At 42.5% G+C, this 21,932-nt stretch overlaps 1 protein-coding gene across 3 annotated transcripts in view; it reads left to right on the plus strand.

Annotated features, from left to right (window-relative positions):
• Positions 1–21,932, plus strand: part of SNX29 (sorting nexin 29) — a 353,067-nt gene that overhangs the window by 325,916 nt on the left and 5,219 nt on the right. The gene's annotated exons all lie outside the window — the stretch shown is intronic.

Raw genomic sequence — 21,932 nt, forward strand, 5'->3', positions numbered from 1 at the left:
GCAATAAATGTGCATGTGATTGGAAATTGGCATCTCTCTAAGGTACGACATGGGGCATAAACAAGTCTTCTGGATCATTGTTTGCATTGTGTGCCCCAATGATAATTGTAAGACTGCCCGGGAATATGAGCTGCCCTATCTATAGTGGCTCTGGCAATCAGCTCATGCATGGGGCCGTGTGCATGTCCCCATACAAGTGAATGGGGTTTGTTCTAGCTGTAGAGAAATAGGCTAACACACCTCCCCAAATCCTAGTTGTGTGCAGGGGACTAATAGAAATAAAGGGATAAATCAATGCGAGGGACACATGAAGGACTGTCAAAGACTGATGTCCTCGCTGACAGTGTTTTTTTTCTTCAATAAAGGGATTATAAACGGTTCTAAAAGTAAGCATCATCCTCATGTGCCAGCGCCTCATAACTGCTTCCATTTACTTTCCACTTATAGCATTGGAGGCCATGCACATTCAATCATCTCCATTACTCTTCTCACAATAGTTCTCTAAGGACCCATCCGCCGCTCATTAGATTGTCTAAGACTCTCATCCCCACCTCGTAGCAGACGGGATTTTCAGTAACGGCTCTGACATCCTCACCTCTGTGCCGTCAGCTCTAAGGAGATTTATCGCGTATACCGAAAATTACACTTTTGTGGACAATTAAGCAATCACTGTGTGAAATACAAGGCTTAAAATATATGGCACATTCATGGTGGTAAAATAGATGGCGTAGGTTAACCTCTAGTGAGCCTGAACTGATATACTTGAAAATTGCACAAATGTTAATTTTCTAACATAATTTAATTATAGGGGGGAAAACGTTTGTGCTTCTCGAATCTCTGCGCCTCTTTGAATCTATGGGATCACCAGTTTATTCAAAATTTTGGCTTTTTTTCTGTGCCAAAAAGGAAATCAAATAAAGGCAGGCCCCGGGTTAGTTACAAGATAGGGTCCATAGGTTTGTTCTTAAGTTGAATCTGTATGCAAATCGAAACTGTTTATGTTATAATTGTAGTTCTAGACAAAAAATTTTTATTGCCCCAGTGACTATTGGAGTTTCAAAAATTTTTGCGGTAATGGGACCAATGATTATCAATAAAGCTTCATTACAGACACCTTACAGCTGATCATTGCAGCCTGGGACTATAGTAAAGCATCCAGAGAGCTTCCCCAGTGGTCAGAGGGGTCTGTCTTTAATTGGGGGTCGTCTGTAAGTCGGGAGTCCTTAAGTAGGGTACCGCCTGTATCTATTTGTGAGAAGGACCATTTTGGTCACTTGCCAGTTTCTAAAGCACCATAAGTAAACCCTGCCAAGTTTTAAAAAATCTGAAGTTTTTTCTGATTTTTTTTTTTGTTCAAATTATTACCAAAAATTGCAGTAAACTGGTTAATATGCTCTACTGTTTCTTTTTATATTATTATTTTTTTTTATAATTAAACTTCGCTACACAAGACATTCCCTTTAACTGCAGATAAAGTGACTTCATCGTGGATATTATTGGATCTCTAACACATTTATTTCTCGACTTCAATCTCCGGCTGCTAATGACGCCATGAAGTGGTCATTGTAGAGACTGATTAGAACAGCGAGAAGCTTTCACATTGTATTTATAGTCATCTGCGGGCACTAAGCACGCAAGGCAAGAAAGTGAATTTCATCATTAAGTTGGTGCCAGATTCACCCGTTCCAGCCCATGCCTCGCTCTGGGTCCTTGAAGCTCTCCTAGCTCCCTGCAGTCTGCCTGATCATGTCCGAGCAAGGCTGCTTCCTTTCCCACTGCGCTTTTCAGTCCAGAAACACTTCCAAGAGCCTGGGGCGGTGGATAATGAGAGAGCATCATTGTCCACGCTGATAATTTGCATTATAAATGATGCCAGGATTTCTCTCTTTGGGCATTATTGGATAATACAGTACATTAATGATAAAGAAAGAGGCAAGCTGGGACCGATGGAGATGTGGTGCAGCACATCCTCTGAAGTAGAAGAGTTAGAAGTGGAGATGCTGAATGTTTATTTTTTGAATAAATTTGAGAGAGAAAAATATTTTTGTATAAGGTGCCATGTGGGGTTATATAAAATACTTTTTGTGTGTTTGGTTCCTGACCAAACCACAGGCCAAATAAGTGTCCACAATTCAGTAAAATCTAAATGATTGACATTGAATGAAGCACATGTGTTATTTTTTTATTATCACAGCTCGTATTGCTAAGACGTACTATTGTATGCTTCATCACATTATATAAAACCTGAAAAAAATAGCTTGAAGCTTTGTTACAACGATCAAAGGCAATTGGATGCATAGGAGTGGCTGCCATTGTGCAGAGGTTGTGAAAAAGTATGGCAAAAGTGCACATGGAAAGAAAGCACTAATAGTGTCACACCTTTAGAGATAGAGTTGGGATTGTTGTGAATATTAAGCTTACCGTATGGTGTAGTGCTAAAATAGGCACAACAAAAAGCCCAAGAGATCGGAGCCTCTGATTCGTCTCTCCGTTATAGTCTTTGTTCACTTGTTAAAGGGGTTTACCTAACCCCGAAACGCATTGTGTTTTTAGACTTATGCAACATCCCCCACCGGGGCCTAGCCTTTTCTGGGGGGCCTGGAGACAGCCGGGGCCCGCAGTACCTGAGTGGCTGGCGGTTGCGGCCTAGGCACGCTAGTGTCACGGTGCTTGGCATGGGGAACCGGAGGGCTGTACTACAGCCTGGCAGGTCTCCAGCAGGGTGGTGTTGGCAAGAAATGATGAGGGAGAGGCTGCTATAGCAGTTCTCCCTGGGGCAACCCTTTGGGGCTGGAGTATGAGTCCCTGTGTGGTAGATAGGGTGCCCGTGATGGTGACAGCCGTAGTAGCAGGGACCAGACGGAGGCAGACATTGAGCAAAAATAACTTACAGTTCTTTATTGGAACTGACAGGAACAGTAGCAACGTGCCTTGACAAATGGTAGAATGCTGTAGATGCCGTTGGAGGGAGCCACAAGAATGGATCATCAGCCTGGATGCAATGGCAGGCTGGGAGGTAGCTGTGTCCTAGTAGGATGCTTCAGCTTGTCCTGGGTTGCTTCAGGTATCACCCTTGAAGGTAGGATGATACCCCTTTCCTCACTGACTAACTCACTACACTCAGGCAGGGAGCTGAGCTCACCTGCTCTGGTCTGTTGTGCTGGCTGCACTAACTCTTCAGAGTCTGATCTGGTCGGTCTGACTGAGCTTGTCTCAGCTAACTGAACTCTAGAAGTTTCCTGGCCAGGGGTTTTATTACTCCCATTGGTCAGGTGGTGGTTACTCCTCCAATTACATCTCAGCTCACAGAAACAAAGTATGAATACATGTTATTGGTTAACACATATTACATCACATTCTTCACTTAACTTCTGCCTTACCAGGCAGACTCTACCGCTGCAGTGTTCATCTGTGTTATGTAGTGACATGCTGTGGGGTTGATCAGACCCTACACAGGCTGCAAGCTACATGGTGGGACGTATTCGCAACAACCCCTCTGCCTTGCATCGGCGTGGGTGTTGCACTTATATTAAATTCTATTTGTTAAACCTACTCTGAGTGCACCACTTTACTGGATCACAATTTCAATACTATTGTGCAGAGGTTTGCCTGGACGACCCTTTTAGGCTGCAAAGATTTTTATATACTGTTCTCTTCTCTGTACCTTCTCTGTATGTGCTCTCAAAACAACTGGGTGGATGCTAAGGTGCTCTGACTCCTTCCCCCCCCCATCCCCTTTCCATAGAGCTTGTAATCATGTCTATCTCTCTAGCAAGACAGAATGCAGCAGAAATGGTCAGAGAAGGTAATTATTTTTAATGAAGGGATGTAAAGAGTAATGTTGTATTGACACCAATGTTTAGCAGCTTCTGTTCCCAATTGTGTTAATAAGTAGCAGAAAATAAATTCTGCAGCCCATGGGGCACATTTACTAAAGTCCTTGCGCCAGTTTTCTGTTGAACTTTGGACCTTCTTTTATGTGCAAACTGCTTGCACGTGTATTTAAAAAGTGTCAGCGCCACATAAGTGACCCTTTTGTGTCGCGGCTGCACTATTCTTTATGTTACGGTGCACAGTCGGACCTCGCCCACATTTAACATGCAAAGTCCGACAGAAATGTGTCATGTTTTTTGTCTATAGATAATGTAATCATAAAAGAATCATTTTTCTAGTGATGTTTATGGGAAATGGAAAGGAAAAGGGAGACCTTCCATTCACCTTTCATTTTTATTCTACATTATGCTCTTTTTAGGTCAATAAAAGGGCCTAGATAGCTATGGGCAGTCCGGGTAGTACTATCTCTGTGATTACTGCATGTAATTTAGTTTAGTTAGTTTTTACTGTTGAAAAAAGACTCATGTCCATCATGTCCATTTCCCAGACTTATCATGACCCTTAATCTGTATAAAATTTGCCATACACCATTACAAGCCTTAGAAAGGGAAACTCATCTCCATTAAAAGAATCTCTTTCTCTAGTGTCATGTGTGCTCCTGCAACCCACGTCTCCGGTTGCAAGGGCACCCGTGTTTTCCCGTGTAGCACCCCAGCACAGCAGCCTCAACAATTCTTATCTGTCTGCGCTCCAGCAACAACTCCTGTGGTCCTAGGGTGGTTGCTCGCCGGCTCTGTGAAATTTTAAGAGCCAGTGCTGCTAATTTGTGGCAGCTGATCGTTGCCCTGATATATTGCCTGCCTCTTCCTGTGACCCCTGCCAGATCTTTGTGCCCTGTTGCCCTGTTGAGAAAGTGTTATATTGATACTATTGTCATCTATACGTTGTGACCTTTGCTTCGTTTCCTGACCTTGATTCTCTGCCGCCTGTTTTGACCTCCTTCTACACCCCCAACTCCGATCCTGTGCCGCCTGTTTTAACCTTCTGCTACATCCCTGACTCTGAGCCTGTGCCGCCTGTGGTGACTTTCTGCCTGAATACGTCTCTGATTCTGCCTGCCATTTCTGTACCTTGCTTTGGCAACTACCGCAAGGAAGTCACGCCTGTGGAACGACCTGGTGGTATCCCGCTTCAGCAAGTCTTACCCGCTTTGCGGTGGGCTCTGGTTAATACTGGGTGCCACTTTGACTCCGCTCCCAGGTGACGGCTACGTCATCCCTTGCGGTGGTTCGGTGGGCCCACCATAACGGACCCTGACACCTGGGGTGTATACCTCCTTTATTGGAGCACAAAGCACCAGCACATAGTACGAGACCGTAGGAACTCCATATGGTGCTGTACAGTCTCCTGCCTATGGCTCTGCTGCGCTTATGGGACCAGAGGGCTTTAATTTGTACCCGCTCCAAAAATCATTAAAGCAATTCCCTTCATTTCTTTTCTATACATTGGCTGTAACGCACTGTAATGTCATGCCAATTGTCGTCAGATACCGTATGTTTTGTTAAATATAGAAGTGACAAATCAGCCTAAATAAAACCAGCCCCCCCTTCCTTGCCCTTCCCAAATCATCTGCGCAGCAATAAATATCCATATAAATGGGCTCTATGCAGATATATTACCATTCCCAATGCAACCTCTGCCACGTCTTTACATTTTTGAATGGCAACAAGGCGTCCAATATATTATATGAATCTTATTATTCAAACTAATATCTCTGGGAGCATTAGAGCAGTGATGCAGAAGCCATATTTGATGGGAATACATTCATACGTTTACAAGATCCTTTATAAATCCAAATTACCGTTCCACTGTCATCGCCAATCGCCCCGCTCTACACAAAGTGCAATAAATGTGGATAAATTGAGAGTATAAAACAATATAACAACCCACATTGATTAGTTTTGTCTCAGGCGCAGGATTATTTTATTCTATGAGTACCAATAAACGCAACTCACTTTGCTGCTTTTACATTGATATTCATATATTCCGTCCTCCTTATCCCAAATTCCTCCGATTTTTTTTTTTTCTTCTTTTACTTCAATCACTATAGTTAAGCTGAATGGGAAAAAAATAGTTCTGGCAGAAAGATTTAGAAGCTTCAAGAATTTTCTTTTTACATTTTTTAGAGGAAATGACACAAAGTGGAAATGTGTTCGCAAAAACAGTCGCCGCTCTAATCTCTCCGAATTTTAGGTCATTACATCCTTGCAATGGGAAGCTGACATGCAATCTCTAGTCTTCTACAGAAAATCTTGGCCCGTCATTCATCCGTTCCTCCGGCAGGAGTCTGATCCCTTGAATTACCTTTGCGGCTGCAATGTGTTTTTTTATTTTTTATTATTGCCTCAAAGAAAAGGTGCGATATCAAGCGGAGAAGTAAAGAGCGCCCTTTATTTTTCAATAATGAGACAACAGCAAAGTGTTGGATGTTCAGCAGCTGCAGAAACCATGATGTTCTGTGACTATAGCCGTAATTGGCGATGTCTCCCCTCTGGTTTATGTGTACCTGCAGCAAGGTCTGTTCTGGGTCATAGGGCATTTCATTATGGTGCAGTTTATTGTTTGTCTTTTGTTGACTTTATACTTTTTTACAGTACATAAAATTCCTGGCATTTTGTTCTCTTTTATATGGTCCTATGGGAGGAATTTTTATTTTTTTTCGTTCTGTCTAGTCTTCCAAAATATATAGGTATACTGTATATATTGTCCCAACAATATGTGACATATTCCCCTGTCATTACTATAATTGATGTATGATAGTAGCTGGACACATTGGCCTAAATTCCATTCCTATACACCTTTCTGAAACCTTAGCCCCCGCAGTCACTAGATTATTTAAAAATCCACACCCTCTTGTTCCCTTACAGAAAGCGTCTTTACAAGTTAATTTGTAAATTCTATATATGCCAAATTGGGTGCTATTCAAAAACACCTCCTGCCCTGCAAAAAACAACCCCTAATATCACTGCACCAAAAAAAACCAAGATCTAGGGATGGCAATTATCAAAAATGTTAAATATCATTGAGCTTAAGGGCAGACGCACTCATCCAAATGCTGTATCTTTTAATGGTTCAGATCTGACGCCCGATATTATTCACGGCAAAGATTCTGAACATTTTTCTGTAGGAAGCCTAAAACCCATAAATAAGGTGGTCCAGAAGGAGTAAGGGAACCTGCCATCAGGAAGGTCATTTTTACATGATGACAGGTTTCAGTAGCCTCTCCCACTGTTTTTAAATCGCTTTTTTAACATTACTTGACTGCCTGTCAGCAATGGGGGGCAGTTCAAATGCCACAAGTTGTCTTCTTCTTAATTCCTCCCCTCCTCCTCACTCTTTGTCTTCTTCTTCCCTCAGCCTACTCCAACCCCTCCTTATATCAGCTGACTGATGCAAGCCATTCTCATTTGAATTATCCCCCCCCCCCATCCTTGGAACTCACCACACACTGCTGGCAGGGAGCCAGATCATGTTAAAGAAACAATAAAACAAGCAGTGAAATTATTCAAATGCACAATAAATAAATTTTTGATATCAACATGCCAGAGGCTATTAGAACCTGTCATTGTGTACAAATGACCTTCCAGGTGATAGGTTCCTTTTAAAGGACATCTACCATCTTCCTTGGAAGTTTTTTTATTATAATTCTATATCCCACAATTGTGGAAATATAGAGTTATAAAAGTTATACAAATTAGCCTGGGATCCTCAAGCTTCATCACCCCAGCGCATACACTAGGTTCCCTGAGGCACTCGATTTGCATATTCGTGATTGTGGGATATGGAGTTATAATAAAAGAAGTCCTGTCACCAGGGACCAAATTTTCACTAAAGACAGGTTGCAGAAGCCCATCACTGCTGCAGTGCAAAAATGCCTCTCTGCCTATTCTAAGCATTTGCATTACAATTAAAATTGTATGTTATAACTTACCTTGCACCCTGACAAAATCCTAGGGTACTCACAGGGGTTGGGCTTTGGTTTGGATGCATTTCAAACAATGTGACTTGTCTGTGTTACTCACTCCTCAGATCTTGGCCCCCACTTTTGTGCTCCTCTACAGCTCCTCCCTCCTCCACCTACACAGAGGTCACAGCCTGGTGATCCGACATCAGTCGGAGAAGGAGGAGCTGTACAGGAGCACAAAGATGGAGGCAGCCTACAGTACAGACAAGTCATGTGTTGTTTTTTGAAATGCATCCAAACCAAAGCCAAACCCCTGTGACTGCACAGATGATTCTGTCAGGATGCAAGGTAAGTTATAACACACACTTATATTTTAATACAATTGTTTAGATAATGCAGAAATACATTTTTGCACTGCAGCAGTGATGGGCTTCTACAACCTGTCTTTAGTGAAAATGAGGTCCCTGGTGACAGGTTCCCTTTAAGGTAATAAGGTAGATATCAATCTCCTACAGCAAAGTCCCACAAAAATACGTTGTCTATGAGAATCGTCTCAGTGAACTCTAATAATAGAAGAAAATCAGAGCCGGCCCCATAGACCATAAGTATGTATTAGAAATTATCAGAAATATCAGTACATTTAGATGTAATGATGCAGCAGTAGCCATGATGATAATCCAGGGGAGAAGTGGATGGGGAGCCATGAAATGTAACATACTTAGTATTAGGAGCTTAGACATCTAAATTATCGAGTCCTTTAGTAAGTGAGATGTATAGAAAAGTACATGTTCCGTCTCATACATGTGCTGTATCTTCTTCTATTACAACCAGTCATTAAGTTTCTATCTCTGTAAAGACTGTGGCCCGGGTGGAGATGACACTTTTCAGGGATGTTCACATTGAATGGGAAGGTTGGTTCCCTGTGACTGGCTAATAACCCACTCCTGTTCCCATTACATTTAGGGCTGGATACCTAGGAGTTACTCAAGTCAGAGATCTATCATTAAGCTACATCTGAACCTAAAAGTCATTGTACACCTGTTTAATTCATTGAAACAAAGCTTTCCCGCTAATTTACTAAAAAAAAAAAAAAAAATTTACATTTTAACAGATTTAAAAGATGTTGTCCTAAGTCCGACATATCCATGCTTAACGTTCCATTAGGTCGGCTAAAGATGGAAACAGACCCGTATGATGGACTGAACTCATTGCATTGGATTGGAGTCCATGTATCGTAGTGAAATATGATGAAAGGACTCTCGGTCTGCCGACCAGTACTGGCAGTGCGGCTCGACCAGCAGACAGGGAGTCCTTGCATCACATTTCTGTATAATATGAGGACTCCCTTGCTGTGAAATGTGTATAGTCCTAGGTATTGAATACGCATACAGGTCAGAACACATTTGTCTGCAGCCGGCATTAGTTCTTATCATTATCATGATCCAACTTGTCTAATCTGCCCCCTCTATAGTAAAAGTCTGAGGGCAGATGCAAAAGGACAGTGAAAATCGTCCTTCTGCCAGATATTAGGCTGTAGCCGGTGTCACCACGTAGCAACAGAGGCGATAACAGGTGCCCGGTGCATCAAAGGGGTGGTGGGGAGAATAGGTTGTTTTCATATGTTATTTTTTTACCCCCTGGGGTCCATATTTAAAAAAAAAATCCTGGACAACCCCTTTAAGAAATGTAACTTCCTGTTGTTTATTTAAGTAGAACATTTCATGGGATTAAATGGTGTATTGATAATCTTCTTATCGTGCAGGCACCATGTTGTCTCTATGGTCCATGACCGGTGCAGATAACAAGTGATATTATTGTCTCTCTACATTGCCAGGATTTGGATTTTTATGTGTAACTACACAGATTTCCCTTGTAAGGAGCTAGGATTGTGTGAAGACGTCTTAGTATTTGATGTAGCTGTTAGGCAATGGATGTGCGGAGGATGCGGTTCACAACCTGGACGATTGCTCTTCTTTTTTTTCTCTTTTCTTATCTTTCCCATTTCTTAACTGTTTGATATAAAGGACATCTGCTTCGTTTCCTTGTACAAAGGCTTCACGAAATTCTTCTTGGCAGCAGTCAGTTTTCCTTAACAAAACTTGAGGCATTTACCTGCAGGCAGCCAATTACAATCACAACACTACAGCACAAGTAAACCCAGTGGTCTTGTTAATATAATTGTTTGAGACGGAAACCTGTGAATGTTAGTTTTTACCAAATTTGTAAGAAAAAGCATTAGAGCCTGATCTTTCAACCTTGTGTGCGGCATAAATACATAATCTAGTAATAAGAATCCACCTAATGACGGCGCCGGTACAGGCAGCCCGGTGCCGTCCTCGCTTTGTGACTGATGTCCCATAAGATGGCAAGTAATGAGATATTCCCTCGGATAATACAGCAAATTTTTCATCCTCCTTGCAAGATCTACCCTTGACTTTACCCTTAATTAACTTTGGCAACGCCATGGCCAAATTACAACCAAACAATCTCTAGACGTAAAAATACTAAGGTCATTCTGGACGTGGAAGTGGCCGTAAAATGGGATAGGGGTTAAATCTGGATCCCCTTCTGCTCAGCCAAGATTTATATGGAAGCTGGAATAGTGGAGCACTTTAAAAGTGCTTTTGTAGCTTTTCTTATATTTTTTTTTGTAAATGTTAGCAAAAAACACAATAAAAAGGTGAAAATAAAAATTAACTTTGCTGTGTAGTCATCTGTAAGAGAGGACTCCTTACATCGTAGATCAATATGATGAAAGGAATCCCATTCCCAACTGTGTGGTCGCCCTATGACATACAACTCTACACAGTCAATGATCATGGGCTTGACCACCTATTAACCACCCTAAGGCCCCATTCACACGGCCGTAATTGTGAGCCATGATCTGGTTACACAAAATGCGGCCACATCACATCCCCCAAAGAGGTCTATTGCACCCGGGCACCAAACCATGATTGAGTTGGCCGGCCACAAACTTGTGGGTGCTCGGCTTTCAATGTAGAGGGCAGAGGTGAAGGGTGCTCACCCCCTTCCTTTCTGGTCATGAGCTTTACCTGGATCCGGTCTGGGTGAGTACATGGACGTGTGAATGAGGCCTTAGGCTGATGTCACACTTTGTAGCCACACAGCAGTAAATCATGCCGACCTGAGGAGACAACATAGGTTTCATATGTTGACTGTAGTTAAAAGTATCATCATAGTTTATAGTATCATAGTTTATACCAGGGGTCCCCAAACTTTTTACATAGGGGGCCGTTCATTGTCCCTCTCAGACTGTTGGAGGGCCGGATAAATAGCAGTACATGTGACCGCATCCGTAATACACTGGGCCCCCTCCTCAATTTATTATTTAATATACTGCACCCCCTTGTGAACTCTTTTATATACTGGCCCAATGAATTAATTAATTGGGTCAATTATTAATATACTGGGACCCCTCTCCATTAATTATTGAATATGCTGCCCCCCTATTAATTACTAGACTGTCCCTCATAATTAATTATTACCTATGCCCTCCCCCCACCATTAATTATTTCCTATGCTGCCCCCCCACCATTAGTTATTTTATATGCCCCCCACCATTAGTTATTTTATATGTCCCCCCCCACTGCACCATTAGTTATTTTATAAACCCCCCACCATTAGTTGTTCTATATGTCCCCCCCCCGCACCATTAGTTATTTTAAATTCCCCCCACCATTAGTTATTATTTTTTTTATTTGCCCCCACCATTAGTTATGTTATATGTCCCCCCACCATTAGTTATTTTATATGATGCTCCCATAAAGAATTATTTCATATATTAGGGCCCCCCGCTGGCACAATGTTTTTACTGCTGCTTAAAAAAAATGTAAAAAATCCTATACTCACCTCTGGCTCCCGCGTCTTCTTTCTTCTTGCGGCTGCTGGACAGGAAAAGGTGCGCGGCCGCGTGATGACGTCATCACGCGGCCGCGCATGCAGGTTCAAAGAGCAATGTGCGCCGGGGTGGTTTTCCGACCACATCGCTCCACCTGCAATAATAGTGCTCGAGCGGCCGTTTGCGGCCGCATCGAGCACTATACTGTGACGGGCAGCAGCTTCCTGTCCGGTTGGACGGAAGTCCCCGCCCGACTGCCGGAGGGCTGCCGACTGCCGGGGGCCGCATAGAAACGGTCCGTTGGCCGCATGTGGCCCGCGGGCCGTAGTTTGGGGACCCCTGGTTTATATGGTTGAAAAAAAACACATGTCCATCGAGTTCAACCAAGGAAGGGTATGGATTGGATGAGGAAGAGACTTATGGGAAAAAACTCTATATAACATAACCCTCAATGTTATTTAGGTGTAATAAGGCATCTAGACCTTTCTTGAAGCTCTCTGCTGTCTCTGCTGAGAGCACCTGAGGCAGGCTATTCCACAGATTGACAGTTCTCACAGTAAAAAAGCCCTGTCCGCCCCTCTCTTTAACAAGTCATGGTGCCCGGCCGCTAACACAGGAAAAGATGGAGCATGCTCTATCTTTTTCCCATGCACGGTACGTTACGGTGGCACATGGTTGTGGGCACTGGTCCTTGGCCGGGCGCCATAGCCGTCTATGGGGACGAATTTCCTGCTGCAAACCTGTGACCAAATATAGGTCCCCAAAACAGATGTATGAAAGCTACCACATATCCCTAGGATAAAGCAAGGCTCTGTCATATCAGAGTATATATAATCTGTGAATATCTGAATATTGATGCTGAACATATTTGGGGTCATTTACTAAGGTCCCGAATCACGTTTTTCCATCGCGTTACCAGAATATTTCCGATTTGCGCCGATTTTCCCTGAATTGCACCGGGATTTTGGCGCACGCGATCGGATTGTGCCGCATTGCCGCTGGCATGCACGCGACGGAAATCGAGGGGACGTGGCCATAAGAAAACCCGACGGATTCGGGAAAACCGCCACATTTAAAAAAAAAAAAAGTGTCACTTGACACACGCTTACATGCGCCCAGTGTAGGACGGTGAACTTCAGTGAACTCCGACGGAATTCAACGCAGCAGCGACACCTGGTGGACATCGGACGCAGGACCTTAGTGAGTCGCCGGAAGACTTGAATCCTCCACTGAGAACGCGCCGCTGGATCACGACAGGACCGGGTAAGTAAATGAGCCCCATTATCTATTGTGACATGGCATATACCTGGTCACTTATTACAGATGTGCCTTCCTTGACAGAAACAGAATAGGAAGCATCCGTGACCAACTTCCACTACTTAATCGGAGTATATATTATATTTTGTAGTGTACTACAGCCTGAAACCACTGCTGTAGCAGGTGCATGACTGTGGTCGGGATGGCACTGATGACCTCGGCAGTAACGGGCGGTGCCATGAGTGAACGGGAGTGGGGAGATAGAGGAGTATAAGCTCTTTATTATTTTCAAAGCCTCAGTCATATATAAAATATTTTATGTACCTTAACAACCCTTTGATCCCCTTTAGGCTACATTCCCCACATGCTTTTACTCTCTGTGGTAAATATACACTCAAAGAGGGCTGGGATGGATGTCATACAGCGGTATTCATCCCCTATAGCAGTGATGGCGAACATTTTAGACATTGAACTACAATCAAAACCCTCTGATTTATCGTGAAGTAACAACATAGCAATGTAAGCAATATCTTATATTAACTGCTCTGCCTCAGCTTTGAATCGTGCTGAGGTGCACTGAGGAGGCCAGCACATTGAAAGGAGGAGGGGAAATTTAGATTATCCGTCCAGGATGACATGAAGACTCGGGTGGGGACGGTTAATGATAACCAATCCTGCACACATCTCCTCGTTCATCCTAAAGTCTCAAGTAACCAAGAATGTGTTGTGAGTACGCCATGAGTCCTGTGTGGTCAGCTCTGTGCTGGGGCAATGGCCTGGGTGCCCACAGAGAGGGCTCTGAGTGCCGCCTCTAGCACCCGTGCCATAGGTTTGTCTCCTCAATGGTCCCCTACAGAATGCATACTGACTGATTTTACCAGCAGCATGAGAGAGCGCAATCCATGGTTTCTGAGAGGATACCACTGAACCCGCCCCCTGGGAAGCCCGAACAGGGACAAATCTCAACTAGTAAAACCCAAATTTACACACAGGTATGGGTGCACTTTAGATATTATAGCTGGGCCAGAAGCACCAATAATCACTTGTCAGGAACGATGACAGGCAGCAGTATAACCCGATTAAATACTTCATGGAAATCCATCTGCAGGGTACGAGAAGAAAATGCAGTTTTTGGGAAAAAAAATACCGTATGTAAAATAGTTGTATTGTCTGCTTGATACCATGATGTGTTCTGTGCTCGGTGGTTTAGTTGTTGTGTTGCTTCAGCTTCCTCTGTGACTTTCTTAGTAAAGGTGACATTATTAGATTGTGCTAGTAGCCGCCGTCCACATTCTGAGAAGGTTCCACAGAGGATTGAAGAACATAGAAGTATCTCTTCACCGCTCTTCCTATGGTAGAAGACCCAGAAGCCGCGTGGTCCGAGGTTCTCCCATGTCTGGGCAGGTGTACCACAGTCCTCGCTGCCATGTTGTATCAGGTGCTCTCAGGACTGACGTACACGGCCACCATTGTATGGACGTGACTCGCTCAGTCACGCACTTCATCTCCACATCTTTGCCAAACCACATTCTTTTACTTCTGCCCAGACCAATTTATTAGAGGTGATTACAGCCTGGCTTTGGCAATTAGCTTTCGATTCTCCGTGTTCCAGGCTGTAATTTAGCTCCGGGCGATTATTGTCACTTGGAGTTTCTAAAGGTTTTGTCTAAGATGAATGCTTGTTTGTGCCGTGATCCCGAACTAATCTCTAATATTCTCAGAATAGCGTAGTTCTTGCGCTAGATATGTAGCTTATTACCTATCATTTCCTTTTGAGAGTCTTAGGGGCCCATTTATTATTAGAATCTGTCTGCAATTTTGACCATAAATAGTGGATATTGGAGATCTGAGTAATCTCATCTTTGTTTGTGTTAGTAGCAGCAGAACTGTAGAGATATTCATGTATATTCAAGGATTGTAGCTGCATTTGGAGCACTCAGGTTCCCTCCAGTTTACAGGGGTGTTATACTACAACACTTGTGGATCATGAAATATTAGGGTATTTTTGTATAGTCTTGCTATTAACAACCCATCATTTTGACTAATAGTCCATGTGTTGTCAGATCACTTTTCTCATCTCTATTACTTATTACCACAAGGATATTGCAGTTTATCACTTCCATGTTATGACACCTCTATGTATAATCCTTGTTCAGTGATACATAGAGGAGGCAGTCCTGTGCTGTCTGTATAGCGGCCATGTTATTTCCTCTACATCCCTGCAGCTAGTACATCTTCCACCGTACAAAGATCCTAGACAGAAGTATATTGTATTTTCTATATGGACATTGCTGTGTGTAACACAATCCTCCTCCCCGGTCTGTTACTACCCATCATAGGCTGCGGTCTACCCCCTGAGGTATTCCTCTGCTGACAGCTGCTGATGTGAAAGCATCTTCTACCAGTCTGAGGACAGGAGTGACTCCCAGTGAGAGTGACATGGATCATTGGTTGCTCCTTGCATTCGTAGAATTGGGTTACCCTGCTGTCATATCTGCAGGCTCAGAGGAGAAGTGTATTGTATTCACCAGAGTTTTTAGCAATAAACATTGTTACTGTAATTACCGTCTTGTTATGCAGCTTCAGCTTTTGAGCCATCTATACTATAATAAATTATACTGTCACGTTACCATATATACAAAGAAACCTGCTAAATCGTAGCCATACTGAAGGAAATAATGAGCTAGACAGAGACTTTACTTAGGATCTTAACTTTAACTTATTTCAGGAAAAACTCCCCTCCCAAAATAGTGGTGATCTCATGAGGGATCATATATATGTGTGCCTGAAGAAGGTTCCGGTACAGAACCGAAAAGTGTAGCATGTCTTTGTCAATAAACAGATAACTTGTCTTACTGGTTGTGACTTGGCGCCGCTTGAAAACTCTGTTTCCCTCGTGGGATCACCGCTATTCCTCTTTGGCTCATCCTTAGGTCAGTACAGTACAACCACCTGTTCCATGAGTCGGACCTAAGGTCAGAGTCCAACCTACTTACTACTCCGTTATCCTACACAAGGGTCTGCGTCCAGTTACTGCGCTCTTCTCATTTATGGAGTAAGGTTTGCTCTAGACCAAACTCCTGTTCCAGGTTTCTCTTATCTTCCCCAATTGGTACAAGAGCGGTTCAATAAGTACCCATGTTTGACGACAGAGGGCGTTCCTGATGGTGTTATCATGGTGTTATCGCCTCTATCTTTTTGAGGCTGCCGTCAGCTTTGCCGGCAGCCATCGCTGTGATAACACCCGCAATTGGTGCTAGCACCGATCACAGGTGTTACCGGTAAGTCTTTGCTGCAGGCGGGTGGTCGCGAACAAGTTAAGCAAACTCCGAAGGAGTTTTTGCGTCAAGTTGTCACCGTTGATGAAACCTGGATTCATCATTACACACCAAAAACTAAACAACAATCAAAACTATAGATTTCTACCGGTGAATCTGCTCCAAAGAAGGAGAAGACGTTCCCATCGGCCGGGAAGTTCATGGGATGCATCCTCCTTATGGATTTTTTTAGAAAAAGGAAGAACGATCACTGGACAATACTACAGGGAGTTATTGGGCAACTTCGACAAAAAATTGAAGGAGACATGGCCACATTTGGCAAAAAAGAAGGTGCTGTTTCACCACGATAACGCACCAGCACATTCATCCAGAGTTGTCGCCGCCAAACTGCATGAATTGCTGCACCCGAATAAAACATTTTTTAGCTCAAACGAGGAAGTCATCGCCGAGACAGAGGTGTATTTTGGAAAAGTTCGACAAATCCTATTTTTTGGAGGGGTTAAAAAAATGGCAGGAATGTTGGGTGAAGTGCATCTTTCTATAAAAGGGGACTATGTTGAAAAATTTAAAAAAACTTATTTTTTTTAAACTGGCGTCTTCATTTCTAACACGGGTACTTATTGAACTTCCCTCGTATATCAATACCCAATCACCAGAGACAATGGTGGCTGGTTATGGGGGAACTCCCTGATACAGGCTCAATTTCACTATCCAGTGCACCCAGGAGAAATCTCTTTTATCTCTCTGTTAAACTTGTATGTACAAAATATGGCTGAACGGTTTCTCCTGGGGAACTACCCTAATATTGAAGTGGTCATATATTGCAGCGTGAATAACGGCTATATACTTTACTCTTTGCTTTTAGGTTTAAGGCTTCTATCCTAACTCCTAACAATCTTATCCATCCAGTGAACATGGTCCCTAAAGGGTGGGGTGGCAGGACTACCATGCATTCATTCGCTTCATTCAGTAGAATGGGAGTGAGTCATATTGCTGGACACAGTGCTTGGTTATCTCTGATACTCCTATAGACAGTAAAAAGGAGTGACGACACAGCCAAACTGTACAATTTCCAACACTCCCATAATATTGGATGGGTGTCCTGCGGCTCCCCCCATTAGCATAAACGTTGAACCGTGGTGTTCCCTTTTTCATGATCATGGGGGTCTCAACAATCAGACCCTCAAAGATAACTTGAAAACTTGGTAAGGCCCCTTTAAATAAGATGTATGTATGTAATATGCTGAACAAAAGATGCAAATGTTATGGAATCATATTTTATTTTCTTCTATAACACGTGTACTTGGTCTTATATTTTTTTTTTGGTGGGAAAAAATCAGGTGGGTAGCCTAAAGTAATGTGTGTTGGGTAGAAGAACACAAATACTTCAAAAACATCACAGTATTAATATTAACAGTTAGACAAACAGACAGAATAGTAAATTTCTGAATTCTAACCAAAAATAAATTGTTGATCATTAGTTAAAATTTTGTATCAGTTTCTTTCTGTATGAAAATTCCGCCTCTTCTATATTTGTAACTATATCCCCTTTTAGGTCACGATTAAAAAAAAATTATATTTTTAGGCTTTGAAATCCCTTAAAACAACAAATCCATAGAATAGAGGGTTTAACACCCAGCACCCCCCAACAAAGCAGCTGATACACAGAGTATGAAATAGGAAGCAGACAGCTCCATTCTCTGCTTAGTGTTCAGGCCTGGTTACTGCAGATCAGGTTTAGTTTGTTTTAATGGAAGCTAAGCTGCAGTGAGTCGTGGGGGAGCCGGGTGTTGGACCCTCACCAGTTTGATAGGGAGGACCTATTCTACTGTTGTTTGTTATTATGATTAATTTGTTTGTTGTTGTTATGATTTTTAGCCCAGAAAACCCTTGTTGAGCTTGTATTAAAGCTTTTTTTTTTTTTTTACATTTTTAAATTTGACTTTAGTGCATAGCCTTTGCCTTTTTGGTTATTGAGTATTTTCCAGCAAAGTGTTTCTAACATCCATGAGATTGTATAAAATGAGCACTGTCTGCAGAGACATGATAGAAAAAAATTCTAATGTCTGCAATTATGGAGGTAATTATACAGGCAGAGTCTTAAAAAGTACAAGAGAAGCCAGTAGGGAAGTCAGCAGTGAAAGGGAGTGAAATTGTATTCTAAAGATTAACTACAAAAAACACACATTATGAGAAAATCAATTTACATGAATTTGTGTTCAGAATTGTACATTCGGACAGAAATTCTTGGAAATCAAAATAACAATTACTCTAAGAACAGGCCATCTCACAGCATGGCCTCTGCATTTTCCTGGCGTGTGTGAGAGTGGCCGCGCTGCTGGTTAACAACCCTCATTCATGCCGAGAAAAAAAAAGACAGGGGTTAATTCATGGAGGTCCATGGGGATGCAGCGTTATTAACGTCCATATAGCTGGGGGGGGTAGACACTTTCACATAGGTGATAGCTGCGGTGGCAGGATGTAATTTCCATCAGTCTTGGAGAGATATACAAGATATAGAGATTTTTATTATGTCAGGCTAATGACATGTATGTATCCCGAAAAATATACATGCATTCACTGTTACGGCAAATAAGGGGTGGGTATAAAGTATGTATCTACCCCGGTGTTAGGCAGGTTGCCCACAAATAAGTTTGGTTTGAAATAAACGCTCCGTGCATTTGCCAGATTTCCAAGGATGAGCCTTGTGTCACTATACTGAGCTGACATCCCAGCGGTGCACAGAACCATTGATCATGGACAACCACTCTGACCTGTATCCCCTGGTGCATATCTCGTCTCATGGGGTTCTAGCTTCCCTCTGCATTGGGAGTGCAACACTCATTTTCAGTTTTTTTTTTTTTTTCCTCAGGATAACCCCAGCAGACCCCTAATTCTAAGGTGTCCCCTTAGTATATGGCATTTATGCGTGCTACGTAAAAATCCTGCAACCGAATCCATGCAAATCCTAAGAATACCTGGGGAATAACATTCTGCTGACATTCTGAACTACCCAGAAAAAACACCTAAAGATTCCGGGTCTGGCTTCTTCTGTTTATGTATTTTGAAGGCCACTGTGCTCTTCGGAACCTTGAATGATACAGAATTTTTTTTTTAACCTTGGCCAGATCTGTGTCTTATCCGAAAACACGCGTGTGTGAAGAACACATTGCAGATGTTTCCATACATCTGCAATGTGTTCTTCACACATAATGTTCTTCATATACTATTGTGAAGAACACTGTTCGGCGCGCGTCTTCCGATAAGTTAGCAGATGTTCGGAACATCTGCAATGTGTTCTTCACTGTGTTCTTTCTGTGCTGTTGGTCCTGCTTCAGCCCGCTCCGCTCCAGTCTCCACTTGAGCCCCCGCTCCGATCCTCCATGCCCGTACCAGCCCCGCTCCGATCCTCCATGCCGGCTCCGATCCTCCATGCCCGCACCAGCCCCGCTCCGATCCTGATCCAGCATTGGTGCTCCTGTCTTCGGCTAAGTGAGCAGATGTTCGGAACATATCTGTTCTTCACTGTGTTCTTCACTTAAATAATCCTGTGTTCACTGTGTTCGCTGTTTTAATTGTATTCTTCACTGTTCTTCACTGTCTTTTCCTAATTAAATGCTCGATCTCAAGCAGGGGAAATACTCGTCCGAGCAACGAGCCCTTCCGAGTACTCTAATACTCGAATGAGCATAAGATGAGTATACTCGCTCATCTCTAGCCATGACCAAAATTGTGTGTAGATAACCCCTACAAGGCTACTGTCAATGTACTAGTTTGTGAACGTTCACCAAACACACACTGCTGAAAGGTATGTCAAGTGTTCCAAAAGTGGACAATATGGGTTTTAAATAGCCACACACATGCTATAAGGGTGTATGTATTCTGTTCTTGATAACAATGCACTATTATAAAGATCTGATATCACTATATTGTTATTGAGCTTGCATTATGGCAGATGCAGCCTTACACTTCTATCACCACCCATCAGCTGCACTGCATATAACATGCATGACATAGGATATTGTAGGAATGGCTGGTATATGCAGGTTGATCTTATTTGCCTGCCCCCAGATCCATTGTCTAGAGCATTTTCTTGATATTTTGCTGTAATGAATGACAATCTATTTTTCCAGCAGATCTATACCAAGAATGAGAACAAGCTAAAAGTGCCCAGCAGGGACGTATGGCTAATGTACTTCATCATTTAACAAAACCTCCTTAATTAGGCGGCCGCTAACTAGAGCATCATTGCAGATCTCTCATACCCGTCCCCAGCATGGACTGCACTGGAAGCTACTTCAGACAACGCCATTTAACCCTCTCTTATCCAAATCTTTAAAAAAAACACATTTTAAATGCCTATTGCTATGCATATACAGGCAGTCCCCGGGTTACGTACACAATAGGTTCTGTAGGTTTGTTCTTAAGTTGAATTTGTATGCAAGTCCGAACTGTATATTTTATACCCAAGCCAAATTTTTTTTGGTCTCTGTGATAATTAGATTTTAAAAATGTTGGACCAGGATTAACAATAAAGCTTCATTACATAAACCTTTAAAAACTGTAATAGCTGTTTATTGTAGCCTAGGGCTAAAGTACAGTAAATACCGTTTGTAACTAGGGATCGTCTGTATGTCGGTTGTTCTTAAGTAGGGGACCGCCTGTATATATCATATTGTATTCCCTGATATACATCTCTTTGAAAAAGGTTCCTGCAATGTAGTTTGTCAGGTGGAGCCGGGTCGTCTACTCCAGCCTAGTAGAGAGACTGATTAGCAAAGCTTATTTAATGTGTTGATATGTCACTTGGGTGGTTCTGGGCTGGAAAACATATTTAGCTCCACCCATCTGACTGTAAAGATCTGAATATAATCACATGACTTAATTGGGAAAAATAAGGGGGTTAGAGAGAAAACGTAGACTAAGTTGAGTGGTAGATGTTAAAGTAAGCAGAGACTTGGAGTTGGGAAAAGGTCTTCTTTAACCTACAACTAGAGATGAGCGGACTTGATTTTGGCGTTCGACCACCTGACCCGAATGTTTGCCGGAGTGGCGGGCGAACAGCTAATCCGGCAAATGAACACCCCTAACTACTAGCCATGGCTATGATTGGCCGAGGGGAATTTCCCCTCCCTACTTCTCCCGGCTGTATGCTATGCCTGGGATCCTGTCTGGGCAGGCACAAGGTCTCATGAATGTGGCCAATGTACAATACTTATTTCTCATAACCATCTGAATGAGGCCATACTAGATAGAAATGACAGTCATACAGGGTCCTTGACATTTACAGTTCCAGGAAGACTCCACTTCTGCATGTCTCATCCAGTCTCTACATCCCCTGATGATCCTTATGTTTCTATATGTATCAAAAGCAGTGAAGACCCCCCTCCCCCCAAAAAAAATAAATAAATCAGGCTCGGCTACTCAGTCTTGCTTAGTATGTTTTCAGAAAGTGTAACTGAACTTTCAACAACATTTTATAAGTGAGAAGTGCAGATGATAATGTAAAGCTTTCTCATTCACATTCTAAAACAATTCTATCATATAGTAAGAGCCTTTTTATAGCTTTTTTGTTACTTTGTTCTAGGTATTTACCTTATTCCCCATAAACCCAATTAAATGGTTCTGGTGTATAAAGAATAACTTAATAAAGTTTCATCATTTCTTCCAATACATCATCCCAATAATAAATATTATATATATATTTTATAACAGCAAATCAAAGAAGCAGATGCCACAT

The sequence above is a fragment of the Engystomops pustulosus genome, chromosome 8 (genome assembly GCF_040894005.1).
Source record: "Engystomops pustulosus chromosome 8, aEngPut4.maternal, whole genome shotgun sequence".
Taxonomy (NCBI): Eukaryota; Metazoa; Chordata; class Amphibia; order Anura; family Leptodactylidae; genus Engystomops; species Engystomops pustulosus.